This window comes from Lipotes vexillifer, unplaced genomic scaffold, assembly GCF_000442215.2.
Source record: "Lipotes vexillifer unplaced genomic scaffold, Lipotes_vexillifer_v1.1 scaffold472, whole genome shotgun sequence".
Lineage (NCBI taxonomy): Eukaryota > Metazoa > Chordata > Mammalia > Artiodactyla > Lipotidae > Lipotes > Lipotes vexillifer.
The window spans coordinates 1,120,324-1,134,354 of NW_006797698.1; positions in this window are offsets into that span (position 1 = coordinate 1,120,324).

Here is a 14,031-nt window from a genome sequence, read left to right on the forward strand (position 1 = left end):
CTCTCCCTGCAGGTCAGGGTTCGCGTATTTGAAGACTTCCTTCTGGCCCCAGAAGTTCTTTTAACCCGGTTCTTATCACAGCCACTGAGGTGGGAAGAGTGTCTCCCCTGTGTTTCTTTGGCTACGACTGTCACCTGCTTTGCTCCATGAAAGTCCCAGCAGGCGCGGCACCCGCTGGCCCTCTGCTCCCCCACCCCCATCCCGCCGCCGCTGGCCACGCGGCGCTCCCAGGCCTCTGTCCTCAGCCGGCTTGCCCTCTGCAGCCCCGTCCAAACCTCCCCCTCCTCCACGCGGTGACAACTTCCCAAGCATCTTCCTCCTTCGCTCTGAAGCCAGGGAGGGTTGGCAGCCCTGTCGCTATTACAGCAGCTTCTCCTGCGGCCAGAAAAGCTGCACTTGCAAGACTCGGTGTTTGGCTTCTTCCCGAGAGCCGGTCCGCCTGGATTTCCCTAACCCTGGAGGTGGCAGTTCTCCCCCTGCCCCAGGGGGCACCAAGAGGTGCCAACCATCTAGCTGTCCTTTGGGGCCTCTCCCCGCAGCCTGGCCCGAAGCCCCTTCACTTGCAGGACAAAGCGACCTGCCACCTCCTGCCCCGGACACGTGTGTTCAGGCCTCTGTGCGGTCCGCCTAGACCGCTCCCCCAGGAAGCCCTCCCTGCCCCCGTGCGTGCCGCATACACGTAGAGCATTAGTTTTTACTTGACAGTCTCAACAGCTGAGATCAGTCTCTGAGGGCAGGGACTGGCACTTTCAGGCCAAAGGAGAAGAAAGAAGAGCAGGTGTGTGGGTTCCTCACCTCTCCCTCCCCACCCCCAGCTTCCACTGGGGCCCAGCTGACCCCCGCCCGCCCGGCACAGGCGCAGCGTGCTCGCTGCCACCCCCCCTGCCCCCAGCAGCCCCTCCATCCCAGAGAGGGGCTTCCAGCTCCTGGAACCCAGCTGACAGAGGAACAGAGGTGGTCAATTTCTGAAACAAAGTGATACATTACTCTTGACGGTGTAGATTAATACCTGTGTAAAAATATCTGACGTTTTGTAATTAAAATACCCTTATTTTTATTTAATAAAAAACGTTTGTATTGGGATAACAGAATCACTAAATGTCAGACCTAGAGATCATGTAGCTCAGTGGTTTTCAGTATTTTTAAGCAAGAGAACGTTTACAAAATTATTTAGACCTTTATTCTAAGTAGTATTTGCACGTGGTGAAAATTCAAAACGTACCAGAAAGCACATAATAAAAGCTAGGTCTCCTCTATGCCGTGTCTCTCAGCCAATTTCCCCACCCACTGGAAACCACTGCTACTGTTTTCCTGCAGATCCATCCAGAAATATTTTATGTGTATTCAAGCACACTCACCCACAGACACACACATGTATAAAATATCCGTGTTTATCCTTAAAAACAAAAGGAGGGAGGGGGAACAACAAACAAAAAAACAAAACTAGAAGATGTTTAGGTAGTTGACAATGTTTCCTCATGAATAATGCTGTGATGGACATCTACAGGTATGTACCTCAAGTAAACTGCATTATAGCAATTTACTGGACTTCTAAATAAATGTTTTATTTGGGGTTAATTTTAGATTTACAGAAAAGTTGCAAAGATAATACGGAGAGTTCCCAAATACCCCTTGTCCCGTCTCCCCTAATGTTAATATTTTACAGAACATTCTTTTTGTCGACACGAAGAGATTAACCTTGGCGCGTTCCTATTAAGTGAACTACATATGTTGTTCAGATTTCACCAGTGTTTTCAGCCATGTCCTTTTTCTGTTCCAGGATCCCATCCAGGCCACCACACTGCATTCGGTCACTGTGTCCTGTCTTTTTGGTCCCCTCTGGTGACAGTGTCTCAGGTTGGCCTTGCTTTTCATGACCTTGACAGTTCTGATTTGACTGTTTCATTCCTCATTATGTTCAAGTTTTCCTTTAAAACTTTCAGCACATTTTTATAAGAGCTACTTTTAATAACCGTTGAATGCTAATTTTGTGATCTCTTTCATTTCTGGGTCTCTTTAGTTAACTGATCTTTTTTCTCCTGCTGACACAGGTCGCATTTTCTTGCCTTTTCCACATCTAGTAATTTTTACTGGATTCCACAGTCTGTGCTTTCACGTTGAAGGCTGGATGGTGCTGTGTTCTCATTCTGGTAGCAGTTAAGCTGCTTGAGCGTTGGTCCCTCCTTTTGAAGCTGCTCTCCAAGCGTTCTTAGGATGAGCCTTAACTAGGCCTCACTGCCGAGGCCTGGCCCTTTGGGGGAACGTACGGATGCGCTTGTTACTCAGCGCCTGTCTTGGCTGCTGTGATCTCTGGAAGTGGTTCAGTTCATAGCTTCCCAGGACTCGTTCTTTCCTTGGAACATGTTCTCTGCTCAGCCTCATGGGGTCACGATGACCTGTGAACAGTGATGTGGCCAGACTCAAAACAGAGACCCTTTCTCTGTGTGCTCCCTCCGGCCCTACGTTCTGTGCTGCAAATTCTGGCCCCATTGGCCTCCCTGAGCTGTTATGGGTCTCACTTCAGGGTGGAAAGCTGGGGTGAGGCGAGGCTCACCTTGTTCTCTGGATACTGTCCTGCAGTCCTGTGACCCCGTGTTTGAAAAGAGTCGTATTCTGTATCTTTTCCTACTTTTCTAGTTGTTTACCCCAGGAGGACAAGCCCAGACCCCACAGATGCAGTAATTTTCTCATTTCTTTTTGATCAAATGTTTTCCTTCTCATCAAATTCTATTTTCTTTAAAGGCATTATTTACCATATTTCTTCGCCCCTGCAGTGTTCCTTTTATTCTTCATTTCTGAAATTATTTCTTTTAATTTCAAATTTTTGCTTGAGTCCTGTCATTTGTGAGTTTTCAGATTCTGCTTTTTGTTGTCATTTCACACGACTTACGTCTTCTAGTTTGTTTTGAACGAGTGTTACAGTTTTGATTGCTTCTGGGAGCCTGTCTTCCTGGTGTGCTTTCCTTCTTTCTTCCCCACGTCACCTCAGCTTCCCCTACTTGATGCAGTGGTCATAGGACCGGGGCTGCAAGTACAAAGACTGTCAACAGGGATGTTTTCTAACTATGCTTTTTGTCTTTGTCTTTGTTGTATCCTTTATGTCAGAATTCCTAAAGGGCCTGAAGGGACAGGATGAGCCTTCACCCCCATCTGGCAAGACGGGGGCTCACACTGAAAGCAGCTTCACTGCCTGGTGCTGAAGCCACAGCCCGCGCATTCTGCACACTGGGTAACTGGACCCTCTCTGAATGCGAGTGGACTGAGGGGCAAGGATCTCCCAGACTAGGATTGCTTCCTGCAGTGTAGACCAGCACAGTGACCCAACCGAATGTCCGTCCCTTCTAAAGGTGGGAAAAGTTTGGGTATAAATGACAACAAGGGAAAACAGCCACCGAGGGTAAAGGAATGAATAAAGGGTTATGTGATGGGAATCTAACATTTCATTAGCACCTTGAGAGATGGCACCAGATGCCTCAAAGGGGGAAGCCATATACGGCTGGGACCACTCCTACTTTTGGAACCTGACTGGACTGAATAGTAGAAGCCTGCAAACCCGAGTGGCCTCACCCTGGGAGATTCTCATATGATATGATGACAGACCGGATGGTTCCTAAGGACTGAATGATCCAGTAATGTGCCAGTGCCTTTTGGCTTCTATGGTGGTTTTGCTACTGGGGATCCACGCTCGAAGACAGGGCGGGTAAACTGCGCTACTGTGATTTATAATCAATGCAATTTTGGTCTCTGTCCCCATTTCCGGCAGACATCTCCTGAAAGCCTTGGAATAACGTGGATGATGAGAACGACAAAGGTGTCTTTCACTGCGTGCGTGAACAGCGTGGTAGCGGCTGCCAGGAGTGCCTGGCCGCCGCCTCCGCAGCCACGCTTGAGCTTTCCTTTTTCTCCGTTGGACCTCTCCTGCACAATTTGTATTCTACTCCCAGCAGTTTCTCCCCAGTCTGGGGCCCTGACCTGGAAAGAAGCCCTGGCGGGAAGTTTCCAGAGTTCAGAGGCACTGGGGCACGTGGGCCCCCTGCGCTGCTCCCGGCTTAGCTGCTGCACTCAGACTCACCACCATGTTTCCAGCTGATACCTGTTCCCGATTTCGGGCTCTTTCATGCTGGGATCCACCAGGTGCTCTGTTGCTGCTTCCTTTTGCTTTCTGTCATGTGCGTGGCAATAACACACAGGGCTTACAGCTGTTAGTTTGTTTCCCTACCCACTTTATTTTAGAAATGGTGAGGCTACCTTGTCACCTCGTTAGTTTGAAGACGTTATCCTCGGGTCTTCGGTTTGGCCGTGTAGCTGCTCTAACTGTACGTGGGTATCGACTGGGGGAACATCTGAAAGCTGTACTGCAGCAGCTTCTCTGCCATCTCCTCAGAACCCACATCAGTCTTTTAGCCCTTTTAATGGGTATAAAGTGGTATCTGATTGTGGCTTTACTTTGCATTTCCCTGATAACTGTGACATTTAACACCTTTTCACAGGCTGAGCCATTTTCTACATCTTTGGTGAAGCGTCTATTCAAGTATTTTGTCCATTTTGAAAATTGGTTTAAATTAATTGAATTTGAAGCACTTTATACACTGGGTACTAGTCTGTGGTTTACCTTTTTGTTTTCTCAATGGTGTCTCGAGCAGAAGCTTTGAATTTTGATGAAGAGTCCAATTCATTCATCTTTGACGGCTATTTCTTCCAGTGAGTAATCTTTGTCTCCCTTAAAGTTGTGAAGGTATTCTTTGTTTTCCTCTAAAAGCTGTATAGTTTTCTTTTTTCTATTCAGATCCATGACCATCTTGAAGTAATTTTTGTGTGTGGTATAAGGTAGGGGTCAAGGTTCATTTCTGTCCATAGGGATATAAAATTCTTCCAGCACCATTTGTTGTAAAGATTATTTTTCCCCAGTGGGTTTTGGTTCCTTTGCTGAAAATCAATTACCCATATATGTGTGGGTCTATTTTTGTTCCACCAATCAATTCTTTATCTGTAAGTCATTATTATGGTCCATCTTGAATTGGTGCACATGCTCCAACTTTTTTCTTTACAAAATTACTTTGGCCACTCTTAGTCCTGTGCGTTTCCATATAAATCTAAATTTGAAAATTAGATTGTCACCTTCTACAGAAAGTCTACTGGGATTTTGATGGAGTATAGTATTAAATCTGTAGGTCAAATTATAGAGAATTAACATCCTAACAATATTGAGTTTTCTAATTCACGAATATAGCATAGTTCTCCATCTGTTTAGGTTTTCTTTAATTTCTCTCAGCAGTGTTTTGTATTTCTCATTGCACAAATCTTAAAATTAAGTTTTCATATTTTTGATGCTATTGTAAATTGCAGTTACAATCCCATTGTTTTTTATTTTGAACTGTTTGTTGCTACTATTTAGAGGTACAGTTCATTTTTATTATTTTTTTTAATGAGTTTGTGGGGTCTTTTTATTTTTATTTTTTTGGCCACACGGCTTTTGAGAATCTTCGTTCCCCGATCAGGAATCGAACCCGGGCCCTTGGCAGTGAGAGAGTCCCAACCACTGGACCGCCAGGGAATTCCCACAATTCATTTTTATGTTGACCTTTTATCTTGTGATCCTGATAAACACCTTTACTCTATCTAGTAGTATTTTTGAAAACGCCCTGTGATTTTCTACACACTTGGTCATAGTCTGCAGGTCAACAGTTTTACGTCTTCCTTTCCAATGTACATGCCTTTTATTGCTTTTTGTCACCTATAGCAGTGGCCAAGGCTTTCACTACAAATGTTGAATGTAAGTAGTAAGTACGGGCATCCTTACCTTGTTCCTAAACCAGTTTTTTGTTTGTTTGTTTTTAATGATACTCTACCCATAGTTCTCCATAAATGCCCTTTATCAGGTTGAGGAATTTTCCTTCCTTTCTAGTTTGCTGAGTTTTTACTGTTAGTGGGTATTGAATTCTGATTTTCCTGCAAGATCCTAAGCCTTTTCTCTTGTATTATTAAATAATAATTAACACTGATTCTCTAATCTTAAAGCAGCTTTTGCATTCCTGGGATAAAACCCACTTGTTCATAATGTACCATCCTTCTTACGTATACTGGATGTGATTTGCCAATATTTTGTAAGGGAATTTTAATTCCATATTCATGGAGGACACTGGCCTATGATTTCCTGGTGTACTGCTTTTAAGATGAATAGTTAAGGCTTGCTCATAACGTCAAAATTTCATAGAAGTTTTCCAGAAAAGGTTGTGTATTACTGACACAATTTTTTCCTCCAGTGTTTGATAAAATTCATCAGTGAAACCATCTGTGCCTGCAGTTTTCTTTGTGGAAAGGTTTTTAAACTACAAATTCAATTTATTTAACAGGTGTAGGGACAGTCAGGGTATCTATTTCTTTTTCAAAGAAATTGGGAAATTTGTTTCTTCCAAGGAATTCATTTTCATTTAAGATACCAAATTTATTGGCAGAAATGTGGTTCCTAATAAGCCCTTACTCATTTATAAAATACAGTTTATTTGTTACAGCAATTTTAGGTTCACGGCAGAATCGGGCAGGAACTGTAGAGCACACAGCTTCCCCACCAACACCCCTGCACCAGAGCGGGGTCTTTGTTAGAGCTCGTTAACCTGCCCTGACACATCACTGTCACCCGAAGCCCGTAGCTGACATTACAGTTCACTCTTGGTTTGGTGCCTTCTGTGGGTTTTAACTACCATTACGGTATCATATACAGGAGATTCACTGCCTGAAGAATCCTCTGTGCTCTGCCTATTCATCTTTCTCCCCCCACCCTACCACTGGCAGCGAGTGATATTTTACTGTCTCCATGGTTTTCCTTTTTCCAGAATGACACAGGGTTGGAAAAATACGTAGATTTTTCAGGCGGCTTCTTTCTGTGTAATACACATTTAAGATTTGTCCATGTTTTTTTCTGTGGCTTGATAGCTCATTTCTTTTCAGCACTAAATATTCCATTATCTAGGTGTATCACAGTTTATTTATCCGTTCACCTACTGAAGGACATCTGAGTTGCTTCCAAGTTTTGGCAATTACAGATAAAGCTGCTGTAGACATTTGTGTGCAGGTTTTTGATCATATGATAAGAGTATATTTGGTTTTGCAAGAAACTGCCAAACTCTCTTCCAAAGTGGCTGCACCCTTTTGTGTTCCCACAAGCAATGAATGAGTTCCTGTTGCTTTTATCTTTTTTAACATCTGTAGAATCTCTAGTGAAGTTGCCACTCTCGCTACTGATGTTGGTAATTTCTCTTTTTTTTGACTAGGGTTCTAACAGTCTGATTAATATTCTTGATCCAGCTTTTGGTTGCATTAATTTTTTATTTTCTCTCTCATTCATTTCCATCCTAATATTTAATATTTCCTCTGCTTCTCTGCTCTTCTAACTTGCTCTTCTTTTCCTACTTTAAAGTGGAAGCTTGTCATTGATTTTAAACTTCTATTCTTTTCTAATACAGCTTAGTTTGTAACGTTTCCAAGTACTGAGTTAGCTACATCCTACAGTCTTTGGTATGTTGTGTTTTCATCTTCAGGCAGCTGAAAATAGCCCTTTGATTTCTCCTTTGACCCACGGAGTATTGGGAAGTACGTTCTCGGTTGATTTTCAAATATTTGAAGATTTTCCAGGTATTTTTTATTGACTGATTGATTGATTGCCGCACCGCGCGGCTTGCGGGATCTCAGTTCCCCAACCAGGGATTGAACCCAGGCCCTCAGCAGTGAAAGCGCAGAGTCCTAACCACTGGACCACCAGAGAATTCCCCCAGGTATGTTTTTATTCTTGATTTCTATTACTGTTATTCTTGTTATTGATTGCTAATATAATTTGCATGAGGTGAATTTGTATAAGTCTGTATAAAAAGTTTATGGAGATTTCTTTAGTATCCTGGAATATGATCTCTGTTGGTAAATATTTCATATGTACTCGAAAAGAATGAGTATTCTATGTCAAGTTGGTTAATAGTACTGTTCAAGTTTTCCATATCCTACTGTTTCATCCACTTGTTTGATGATGTATGTTGATATTTTGAAGTTGTGTTATTACGTATATAAATGCTAGACATTATTTCCTCAAATGAATTGACACCTTTATCATTATGAAACAACTCTCTTTATCCCTAGGAATATTCTTGGCTCTGAAATCTCCTTTGTCTAATATTAATATAGCCACTCTAGGTGTCTTCCAATTGGTGTTGAACAGGCATATACATATTTTCCCATCCTTTCCTTTTTAATTCACTTGTGTTGTCATCTTCAAAGTGAGTTTCATATAGTTGGATCTTGCATTTTTATCCAATCTAACCATCTCTGCCTTCTAACTGGGGGCACTTAGACCCAGTTACAAAAACAAAAAATTATTTTTTATTGAGGTATAGTTGATGTACAGTGTTATATAAGGTTCAGTTGTACAACATAGTGATTCACAATTTTTAAAGGTTATACTCCATTTACAATTATAAAATATTGGCTATATTCCCTGTGTTGTACAGTATATCCTTGTAGCTTATTTTATACATAGTAGTTTGTACCTCTTCACCCCCTAACCCTGCCTTGCCCCTCCCCTCCCTGCTCCCTCTCCCCACTGGCAACCACTAGCTTGTTCTCTGTATCTGTGAGTCTGTTTCTTTTTTGTTCTATTCACTAGTTTTATTTTTTAGATTCCACATATAAGTGATATCAGAGTATTTGTCTTTCTCTGACTTATTTCATTTAGCATAATACCCTCCAAGTACATCCATATTGTTACCGATGGCAAAATTTCTTTCTTTTTTGTGGCTGAATAGTATTCCATTGTGGGTGTGTGACTGTGTGTGTGTGTACACACATCTTTATCCATTCACCTGCTGGTGGACACTTAGGTTGTGTGCATATCTTGACTATGGTATATAATGCTGCTATGAACATTGGGGTGCATGTATTTTTTCAAATTACTGTCTTCTTCAGATACATACCCAGGAGTGGGGTGGCTGGATCATATGGCAACTCTATTTTTAGTTTTTTGGGGAAGATCCATAGTGGCTGCACCAATTTGTGTCCTTACCAACAGTGTACAGCAGTGGTCCCCAACCTTTTTGGCACCAGGGACTGGTTTCATGGAAGATAATTTTTCCATGGATGGCGGTGGGGGTATCATTTAGGTGATAATGCGAGTGTTGAGAGGAATAGTTCAGGTGGTAATGATTTTGCTTTGATTTGTAAATACCGAAAAATCCTTGCATCCTTGAGATATATCCCACTTCATCATGGTGTTTGATCCTCTTAGTATACTGTTATTTTTTTAATTAATTAATTTATGGCTACATTGGGTCTTCGTTGCTGCACGCGGGCTTTCTCTAGTTGCGGCGAGCGGGGGCTACTCTTCTTTGCGGTGCGTGAACTTCTCATTGCGGTGCATGAACTTCTCATTGTGGTGGCTTCTCATTGCAGAGCACGGGCTCTAGGCGCAAGGGCTTCAGTAGTTGTGGCTCACGGGCTCTAGAGCACAGGCTCAGTAGTTGTGGTGCACGGGCTTAGTTGCTCCGTGGCATGTGGGATCTTCCCGGCCCAGGGCTTGAACCCATGTCCCCTGCATTGGCAGGCGGATTCTTAACCACTGCGCCACCAGGGAAGTCCATATTTTTTTCTTGATGAGTCTGGCTAAAGGTTTATCAGTTTTGTTATCTTTTCAAAGAACCAACCTTAGTTTCATTTATCTTTTCTGTTTTTTTTTTAGTCTCTACTTCATTTATTTCTGCTCTGATCTTTCTTTCCTTCTACTAATGTTGGGTTTCATTATTCTTTTTCTGTTTCCTTTAAGTGTAAGGTTAGGTTGTTTGAGATTTTTCTCGTTTCCCGAGGGTAAGCTCGTATAGCTATAAACTTCCTTCTTAGAACTGCTTTTGCTGCATCCCATAGATTTTGGATCATTGGGTTTTCATTTGCCTTTGGGTATTTTTAATTTCCTCTTTGTTTTTTTCATAGATCCAGTGATTATTTAGTAGTTTATTATTTAGCCTCCACATGTTTTTGTTTTTTGCAGGGTTCTTTTCTTGTAGTTGATTTCTAGACTCATACTGTTGTGGTTGGAAAAGATGCCTGACATGGTTTCATTCTTAAATTTACCAAGGCTTGGTTTGTGGCCTAGCATGTGATCTATCCTGGAGAAAGTTCCCACATGCACTTGAAAGAAAGAATGTGTATTCTGCTGCTTCTGGATGGAATGTTCTATATAAATCTGTTAAGTCCATCTGATCTGTCATTTAAGGCCAGTGTTTCCTTATTGATTTTTGTTTGGATTATCTGTATATTGATATAAGTGGGGTGTTAAAGTCCCCTACTATTGTGTTACTGTTGATTTTCCCCTTTACATCTGTTAATATTTGCTATTATGTATTTAGATGCCCCTATGTTGGGTGCATATATGTTTACAATTGTTAAATCATCTTATTGAACTGAACCCTTGATCATTATGTAATGTCCTTCCTTGTCTCTTGTCTTTGTTTTAAAGTCTATTTTGTCTGATGTAAGTAGTGCTACTCTGTCTTTGACTTCCATTTGCATGAATACATTTTTCCGTTCCCTCACTTTCAGTCTGTGAGTGTCCTTAGATCTGAAGTTAGTCTCTTATAGGCAGCATATGTAGAGGTCTTGTTTTTGTATCCATTCAACCACTCTGTGTCTTTTGATTGAAACATTTAGTCCATTTACATTTAAAGTAATCATTAATATGTACGTTCTTATTGTCATACTGTTTTTGTAGGTCTTTTTTCTTCTTTTGTTTTTCTCTTGTGATTTGATGGCTATCTTTAGTGTTACTTTTGGTTTCCCTTTTTGTGTATCTATTATAGATTTTTGGTTTGTTGTTACCATGAGATGTGTGTATATACGAGTATGTATGTATGTATGTATGTATATATGTATGTTTTCAGTTACTGATCTCTTCATTTCAAACACATTTTAACAATCCTGCATTTGTACTCCCTTCCCCTCATGATTACTGTTTTTGATGTCGTATTCTGCACCTAATTATTTACTTTGTGTATTCCTTAACTGCTTATTGTGGATATGAATGATTTTATGACTTTTGTCTTTTAACCCTAACTTTGTACATGGATAATTTCCTACCTTTATCTTTGCCTTCACTGATGAGCTGTTTCGTTTCATAATTTTCATGTTTCTAGCTGTGGCTTTTCCTTTTCCGCTTAGAAAAGTTCCTTTAACATTTCTTGTAAAGCTGGTTTGGTGGTGCTGAACTCTTTCAGCTTCTGCTTCTCTGTAAAACTTTCTGATTTCTCCATCAAATCTGAATGAGAGCCTTGTTGGGTAGAGTATTGTTGGTTGTAGGTTTTCCCCTTTTATCACTTTAAGTATACCATGCCTCTCCCTTCTGGCCTGCAGTGTTTCTGCTGAAAATTCAGCTGATATTATGGGAGTTCCCTTGGAAGTAACTGGTTGCTTTTCCCTTGCTGCTTTAAATATTTTCTCTTTAATTTCTGCCATCTCAATTACAATGTGTCTTGGTGTATTCCTCCTTGGGTTAATCCTGTATGGGATTCTCTGAGCTTCCTGGACTGAGATATCTGTTTCCTTTCCCAAGTTAGGCAAGTTTTTGGCTATTGTGTCTTCAAATATGTTCTCAGCGCCTCTCTCTCTTTTCTCCTTCTGGAACCCCTATAATGTATTAGTGCATTTGTTGATGCCCAAGAGGTCCCTCAAACTGTCCTCATTTCTTTTCATTCTTTTTTTCTGTTCAGCACCAGTGATTTCCACCACTGTCTTCCAGCTCATTGTTCCTCTGTATCATTTAGTCTATTTTTTGTTGTCGTTGTTGTTGTTTTTTGCTTTTGTTTTTTTTTTTTGCGGTACGGGGGCCTCCCACCATTGTGGCCTCTCCCATTGCGGAGCACAGGCTCCGGACGTGCAGGCTCAGCGGCCATGGCTCACGGGCCCAGCCGCTCCGCGGCATGTGGGATCTTCCCAGACCGGGGCACGAACCCGCGTCCCTGCATTGGCAGGTGGACTCGACTCCCAACCACTGCGCCCCCAGGGCAGCCCCATTCAGTCTACTATTGATTCCTTCTAGTGCACTTTGCACTTCAGTCATTGAATTCCTCTTTATATTTCCTCCTTGTTAAAAGCTTCTAGCTTCTTGCTCTGGGCACCCATTCTTCTCCAAGCTCCTTGATCATCTTTACGACCACTACCCTCAGCTCTTTTTGGGTAGGTCACCTGTCTCCACGTCACTTAGTTCTTCTTGGTGCTCTGTTGGGAACATGTTCCTCTGTCACCTCCTTTTGCCTAATGTCCTATTTGTATGTATCTTGTAGGTTGGTTACATCTCCCAGTCTTGGTGAAGGAGCCTTTTGTAGGAGATATCCTATGCGAGCAGCACACGCCCCTCTCCTCACCAGCGCTGTATTCCTTAGGGCTTCCCCCTATGAGGGCTGTGTGGGTCCTTCTGTTGTGGTGGGCTGACTACTGTGGGCAGTCTAGTAGGCTTGGCCCTGCCTTGTGCAGAGGCTGCTCGTTAACAGGGCTGAGTCACGAGGTGTCTGGCTGCAGACCCCCTGGGGCTGCTCCCTGCCCACAAGTGGGTGAAGCCAGGCCCTGGGGTTAGTGCCAGCCTACTGGTGGACAGAGCAAGGTCCTGAAGTCTGGTTCCAGGGCCCAGGAGTCCCAAAGCTGGTATCAGATTGCTAATGGGTAGGGCCAGTTCCTGACAGTTGGCTGCAGGGTCCAGGATGTCCTGAAACTTATGTTGGCCTGCTAGTGGGCAGGGCCAGGGCCCAGCTAGTCCCAGGTCAGGATCTAACCTGCTAGTAGGTGGACTGGGTCTGCAGGCTGCAGGGCTTTGGTTTTCTTTCTTCTTGGCTGGTGGATGAGGCTGGTTCTGAGGCTAGAGCAGGCCTGTTGACAGGAGGCACTGGGGCCCAGGGTCTTTGACTGGAGGCTCCTGGGGGTCCTGGGTCTAGTGCCTGCACACTGGTGTTGGGGCCAAGTCCTGGGCCCTCTGGTGGGCAGGGCCATGTCCAGGGGCAGCCAGAAGCACAGGGGGTCTTAAGGCAGCCTGTCTGTTGGTGAGTGGGGCTGTGTCCCCCCTGGCCTTTAAGCCAACTACTCTCTTGGAGCTTGTCTTCCCAGTGTGAGACCCCCCCCCGGGCTGGGGAGCTCAACGTGAGGTTTGGACCCTTCACACTCCTTTCGTAGGACCTTTACAACTGTAGTTAGTTATTCTCCCGTTTGTGGGTCACACACCCGGGGTATGGGACTTGACTACCATGGCGACTCCATCTCTCCTACCTGTCCCGTTGTGTGGTTGTAGTAGCTCTTTTCTGGTTGGTAAGTCCTGGTCTTTATCATCAATGGTGGTTCTGCACATAGTTGTAATTTTGGTGTGCCCATTAGAGCAGGTGAGTTCAGTGTCTTTCTACTTGGCCATCCTGGCCAATCTCCAAGAGTTGAGGGCCCTCACGCAGGTCATCTGACAACACTTGGTGAGGCTGTGCGGACACAAGTTAGGGTCAACTGCACCCATTTACATTTTATGTGATTTTGTCATATTTAAATCTGTCATCTTGCTTTTTGTATCCTATATGTACCACCATCTGGTCTTTAAAGTTAAATGACAGACAAAATGTTTACTATAAATAACGAACAATATATCATTCTCCAGCATGTTTCAAATTGGTACTTAAACTGCTTTGTGTGTCCAGATAAAATAACTGAGAAAATACCCTATGAGACTATGTCTCCTCTGAGATGTAATTTTGGTGGGGAAAAAACTCACTTTATATTAGGACATTTACAGTATATACAGATGATTCCTAAATTTGTTTCTCTAACTGAAATGTATCTTCTGAAATCCTGATCTCTATATCCAAATAACTTTAACACCTATTTAACAGCTCTACCCGGGTGTTTCACAGGTAACTTTATTCAAATTCACATAACTTCAGCTTCAGACTCACACAGTTCAAGCTAAGAAACAAACATCCCTAAGTTTAGGGCTGCTACCTACCTATTATTGGTTCATCAGCCAAATCCCTG